Raw genomic sequence first — 6,948 nt, forward strand, 5'->3', positions numbered from 1 at the left:
CCTCGAGCACTGAAACGGCGAGGACCCCGCGTGAGTAAATCTAGAGGAATGTTTCATAATCCGACGCATCTCCCATGCAAATGGAGAGACACCGACAATAATGAAGTGCAGTGCTGGGCAAGCCATGATGTGGGCCCGACATCACCAAAACCTTCCTCCCCAACTAAGAGGTCGGGCAGCAAGATTTTGAGGGGCTATTGTGTGGCCGGAGAATTTGTGGCGCCGGCCCACTCTACATTAGGGCCCAAGGCCTAAGCCGAGAAGACCTATTGCCGAGGACGCAGAATGAAAGCCCAAAAAAGGCCCAAGGATATGGCTGAGGACGATCTTATGCTCAGCATCCCATAGAACGCCTAAAGGAGGGGACGAGCTAAGTGCAGGAGCAGGCCAAGTGAAAAAGTTGCCAATACAGCAATAAAGGACTCTGCGTCTGACAGGTCCATACCTTGGACCATGCTATTCAGCTTTTACAACCACTCCCAACCACTCTAGATATGGGCTGATAGGACAAGTCTCAACCCCAGAAAGTGGAGCTTACACGTGGACACTAGAAAGGGGGTAAAGGCTAGTATAAAAGGGAAGGAGAACCAAGGGAGAAAGGGGGGAGGAAAAATACTGTAACAATCTCAACAACCCCTGCAACCATTATCATCCAATAAATACTAAAACAGAGCTCCTCGGATTGTGCCGAGGACTAACTTTCTTGTACAAATTTGGTTCGTTTCTATTTGATTGTCTTGGAAACTCGTTATAACTGTTATCCCATTCACTAAAATCTAGTTCTTTCACCCACTTTCTACAAATTTATTGTACTGGGTTCACCGGGCCAGTATCCCATACATTTTGGGTCTAGGCTGAAAATCGTGTCCTTACAGTAATAATCTTCAAAGTGGCAGTCAACATTCATGTATTAATATGAATATTTTAATGAAGGGGTTGCATGTATAATAAAGTATTGAGATATAATTTATTAATAAGGTCAGGATTAAAATGTAGTAATTTTCAAAACGGTAGTCAACATTCATATATTACTATGAATATTTTAATGAAGGGGTTGCATGTATAATAAAGTATTGAGATATAATTTATTAATAAGGCATAGAGTGCAATTATATTTATATAGTGATATTAAATATAATTAATGGTAATTTTGGACTTGTCAAGAATTGATAGAAAAGCCCAAGGCCCATTGGAGCTAGGGTCTTATTTGTTCACTCCAAGCCACATACTAAAGTCTAATTGGAATGGCCAAAAAGGCTAGCCTAATTAGATAATCAGTTAGATATAAGGAGAGAAACATACAAAATTTTGTGTGGAATAAAATGGTGTGTATGTGAGTGTAAGCCACTCTCTAACTCTCCCTTGAACACATATATTTAAACTAATTGAGAGACCACACTTCTTGGGTGGAAGTGGAATTGAAGTGAAATTGAAGTGAAGATTAAAAGTGTTCTAGGTACTTCTAGTCTTTGGTTTTGAATTTCACCACACCAAGGTAAGCTTTCTTGTTCTTAAATTCTAAAACTTGCATAGTACATGTTATCAATTGCAAATGAAGTAGATCCATTAATTTTCAGCTGCGTATGTTTTGTATGCGATACAAACTATGTTTTTCCAACAAATGTATCATTCGATAAAATATAAAGTCGCACTAGCAATTTTTGGGTGTTTCACCTAGAATAGATGTTTCAATCGATACAATAAAAGATATTTTTTAAAAAAAGTCATAGAAAATATTATTTAAGCTAATGCATTGGGTTGGTGTATTTAGGCTAATGTTTGAGTTCATAATATATATCGATTTGATTATAAAGACATATATATATACACACGCACGCACGCGCGCATGCATAAGTATACAAAGAGTGGTAACCCAAAATGAAACATCAATATCAGCTAGTACCGAAATATTTCGTTCTCCTAGTCAAATCAAAACAGCCTTCAGGACAAAATTGACCCTCTTACTTAATACTACTCCAAAAACTAGTCTATGTGGTCTGCATATCTCCTAAGAAGCCCATTTACTTTAAGCCTTTCTATATTTTTAACACAATTGCAAGTCTCCAAATTTCATCCCTTCCCTCCTAACAAAACTTTAAGATCAGTTCTTCATTTTGCCACTCACACAGAAGCTTATACCCGAACTTAACAGAATAGTTTCCTGATTTTTCCTTAGGCGAGATCAAAATATCAGATTGTGGCATCGAGCACAGAGGGAGAGATTTCATAAGCTTTGCATCCGGCGGATAAAAGTGGAGATCAATTAAGTGAGTATTCCACCAACTCGAGACTGGATTTATTAGCAAAGCTACAATTGCTTTTGGGGCTAGATCAAACTGTGGTGAGGTGACTTTACCATCTTCAGTTGGTGACCAAGCATCATGAAAGATCTTTATGGATTGCCCATCACCCACCCTCCACCTTGCTCCTTTCTCAATCAGATGTCTAGACCATAGGATACTCTTCCAAGCAAAAGAACCCGAGGATGATTTTGCTTCAAAGATTAAGCAATTTGGGAAGTACTTCGCCTTGAACACCCTATAGAATAAAGATCCCGTGTCATGAAGCAATCGCCACACTTGTTTAGCTAACATTGCTTCATTAAACTTGCATAAATCCTTGAAACCTAACCCCCCCCCCCTTTCCATTTTTGGTTTGTACAACACCTCCCATTTTTTCCAATGAATTTTTCTCCTATCTTCCCTTTGACCCCACCAAAACTTGCGAATGAGCATGTCAATATCTTGGCAAAGGCCAACCGGTAGACGAAAGCAACTTATAGCAAACGTTGGAATGGCTTGAACTACTGCTTTCAAACCTGGCAAGATAGCTTCAGAATTCAAGCATGAGAGAACAGCTTTGAGCACGTCATCTCCAATAGTGTTCCAAAATTTTTGAAAAAAAATAAGGGGCATGCCATCAGGTCCCGATGCTTTAAGGGGTGCCATTTGCTTTAAGGCTATCTCCACTTCATCCCTAGAAAAAGGCCTAATCAGATTGCTGTTCATCTCCTCAGTCACCACCAGTTTTGTGAATTGCACCACTTCCTCTATTTCAGCCTTTCTTGATGATGTGAATAGGCTTGAGTAGTAATCCACCACCATGGCTGAGATGCTCTCATCACCTAAAACTAACACACCAACAGAATTTCGGAGTGCAGTTTACTTTAAACAATATCATCGTCCACTTGAACATTGATTTTAGGGGTATTTTGGACATTTAAAGTGTATTTTAGTTATTTTGGCAGTTCAACTTACAAAGATATTTTGGATTTTTCAGTGGTTTTGTGGTATTTTAAAGGTTTCTTGGTATTTTAGTCACTCTCATTTGTAAAATAAAATTTATTAGTATGGACAATTTTGTTAATTATATAAATTATTATATCTCTACCAATAAGTAAGATTAATCCCAAGTGGTTTCTAAGATCTCGTGATATCAAAGAGATCCTGAGTTCAAAATTTTTTGTCAGCATTTTGGGGATAACTTCATCTAAAAAAAAAATAATAATAATGTAAGATTATCACCATTTAATAAGGGAATGAGATTAGAGTAATGTGAAATATTTTGTAATATTCAATGTGATGTTACGATGATTTGATATTTTATGTTAATTATTTATTAGATGTATTATACCCACACACAAAAATGTAGGAGTATTGTAGAATTTCTAATGTGACTTTAAAAAGAATAATATTACAAACACAACTGTAAGAACCAAGTATGAGGCCTATGGGCCTTGGATTACTATGGGCTCACAATCTATTTGTAGTGGGCTTGAAGATTTCCTACTATGGGTCGTTCTCGGCAGAGAGACTCAAAGCAACGCCCAGTTTGATGTTCACTCTTTCACTCTTTTCTCTCAAAGTTTCTGAACCCCTTTCTTCTCCCAACTTTCCTCTATTTATAGCCAAGGTTAGTGGGGAGATTGTGATTACAGCCACCGTTAGTGCTACTGAAGGTCCAATACTTTCTGATTAAAGTGGATGTTCAGGTGGGAGGACGGTGCGGCATTTATGATCTTGGAACTTGGTTCCATCGTGCCTGATCATGCTCGGCAATCCAGTTTCCTGTGCAAGTCACACCTTCCCGGTAAAGGTTTATATACATGACCGGGAACTCTTGACCGACCACCACTTGGGAGATTGTGATTACAGCCACCGTTAGTGCTACTGAAGGTCCAATACTTTCTGATTAAAGTGGATGTTCAGGTGGGAGGACGGTGCGGCATTTATGATCTTGGAACTTGGTTCCATCGTGCCTGATCATGCTCGGCAATCCAGTTTCCTGTGCAAGTCACACCTTCCCGGTAAAGGTTTATATACATGACCGGGAACTTTTGACCGACCACCACTTGGACTTCAATACCTTACACTTGTTTGTTTATCAAGGAAACTTCAGGAAGGGCGCAGGAGAATTGGACCTTTCTAATGGGCCTGTGTCTAAGGCCAGCATAGGACTGGGCCTGGGGCCTGCATGGGCCTGTGCCCAAGGACGGCATAAGACTGGGCTCCGGGCCTATATGGGCCCGGGATCCAGGTGCCGTACAATAGCCCCCCCTTGATTTATACTTGGTAGCCGAGAAGAATCAAGGAGCTGTCTGGGCCCTTTGACCTCGGGAATCTTCTAGCCTGGGACTTCCGACTGTCACTTCTCATTAATATCCATCTCAAAAGACGCGCCGTTTCGCAGCGCCAGGCGCAGTCGTCATCATTGCTTGACGGTTCGTGAACCGAAGCGGCGTGCGAATCTATTACGCTTGGCATTCGCTGGGTTGCTCGTACACTGTGCCTATTTATTGCTTGATTAGGCGTTTCTTCTTCCCTCATCTCTTTCTGGCTCTATAAATAGTTCCCCACTGAATACTATTCCATTTTTCCCTTGCCTCTGATCTTTTAGTGCTTACTCTCTGCCGGCCACATTTCTGTGCGCTTGCTTGCTCAGTGTTCTTTTCCTCCTTAGGACCCAAAGTAAGTTTCTCTTCCCTTTCCTGTTCCTTCAGCTTTATTTCCTTGGGTTCACTTTCGTAGTTTTTAGGCGTTAGGTATGGGTTACTCTTACCTCTTAGAATCCCCTTCTGCTTTGGCCACCTTTAGGAGTAAATTTAATATTCCTAATGACGTGGATGTGGCTTACTGTCACGAGAGTGATATTGAACTCCACCGAGGACAGGGTACAGCCTTCTTTCCTTTGATGTCCATTTTAGAAGGTGGGGTCAGGTTTCCCGTAGATCCCCTCCTGATAAACGCGCTTATTTACTATGGGCTATGCCCCGACTAACTTCCCCCCAATTTTTACCGGGTAGTTAGTTGTGTCAGTAAACTGAACCACACCTTTAATTTACAGTTAAACCACCACGATATTAACCAAATGTATAGGCTCTGTGGGAGCAAGGCAACCAATTATTACTTAAAGACAAGAGATGCTCGGGTACGGCTGATATCATGCCTACCTGATTCGAACAGGAACTCCGCCGGGGAGTTCGTTAGGGTGCGCGGCAATTGGTTTGCCGGGGAGATCCCTTGCCCCCTTACAAAGCGTGAAGTGGGTTCGTACCATCCCCTTCGTACAATTGCTTCCCTTCCCCCGTACAATCTTTATTATAAGAGACTAATGTCATGTGTTCTTTTGCAGACGGCAAAGTGTTTGTGCAGGACCTCAGACCCGTCCACGCCAAGGATTTAAACTTCGTCCTCCGTTCCGAGATCTACGTGCACTGGGACGGGCAACTACGGGCCTCTCACTTAATCCTTGGAGTGGAGCCGGTCTATTCCACCTGGCAGCCTTTCAAGCAGGCACTGTTAGTTGACAGCCCCCTGCTATCGTACATAGACGTCCGGTACGTGAACTTTTTGCCGCCGAAGCTCACAACCGGGGAAGTGAGAGAATTTGGTCCGCAATATACTTGCGCGGACGAGCAAGCCCCCTTGCGAGACGAATCCGCAGAGCAAGCATCCCGGCGCCTCAGGGAATTAGCCCACGTACCCATACAGCAAGAAGAACAAGCGCAAGAGCAGCCTGTTCCCGAGAACCCAGCCGCCGTGCCTCAACAGCAAGCGATAGAAGCGGCTGCCCTGCTAACTGAAGCTGTCCGGTCTAGCAGAGAGATGGTGTCGAGGAAGGTGATGTCAATAGAACGGTTCGTGCCCGGTTCTCGGCAACCCAATCAGCCCCCGCCTTCTCAGGGCCGGGGTCAATTGCCTCAGCCCCCATCCCCCTCGCAGGCTGGTCGTGCCAAAAAGAAACAGAAAGTTACCGACCAACCTTCCAATTTCCCGGGGGACGCCGCTGCTCACACTCCTCCCCGGCCAGCAGGTTCAATTGTTATCCGTGAGCCCCAAACCGAAGCTGGCACGGGGGGCGCGTCCTCCTCCCGAGTGGCTCCAGCGTGGGAGCCAAAGATCCTTCTGGACGGCAAGCCCTTGCCCTCAACCGCCTGTGTTCGGATGTGGGATAAGGGCGAGGGCGGCCGTATTGCCCAAGCTTTGGCTGAAGCTCTCCAACTTCCCGAGGACGTGCATGCTTTTGAGGACGGGTCCGAGGAGTCTGTGGGACGCCGGTTAGAGTGGCACGCCATTGCGGTAATTCTTTCGTCTATCTACTTCTTCGTGTAGATTTCCTTCTGCTTCTTTTCTAACCTTTGTGCTTGCTAGGCTGCTCAAATGGCTCACATTGTGGCCGCTCGGGCACGGGAGCTTGCCAAGGAAAACGAGCGTGCGGAGGAAGCGCGGGAGTTAGCGGTGAAAACGGCTAAGGAAAAGCTGAAGGCCGCCGAGCATGCTGAGAAAAAGGCCGCTGCTGCTGAGAAAAACCTGTCATTGGCCGAGAAGAGGTGCGCAGAGATCCTGGCTAAACAGCATGAGACGGAGGTCAAGCTAGCCGAAGCCATCAGCCTTAATACCTCCAATGCTGAGGAGATTGCCGACCTCAGGGCAGGCTTGGCTGCCGCGG

This window comes from Quercus lobata, chromosome 3 (assembly GCF_001633185.2).
Source record: "Quercus lobata isolate SW786 chromosome 3, ValleyOak3.0 Primary Assembly, whole genome shotgun sequence".
Taxonomy (NCBI): domain Eukaryota; kingdom Viridiplantae; phylum Streptophyta; class Magnoliopsida; order Fagales; family Fagaceae; genus Quercus; species Quercus lobata.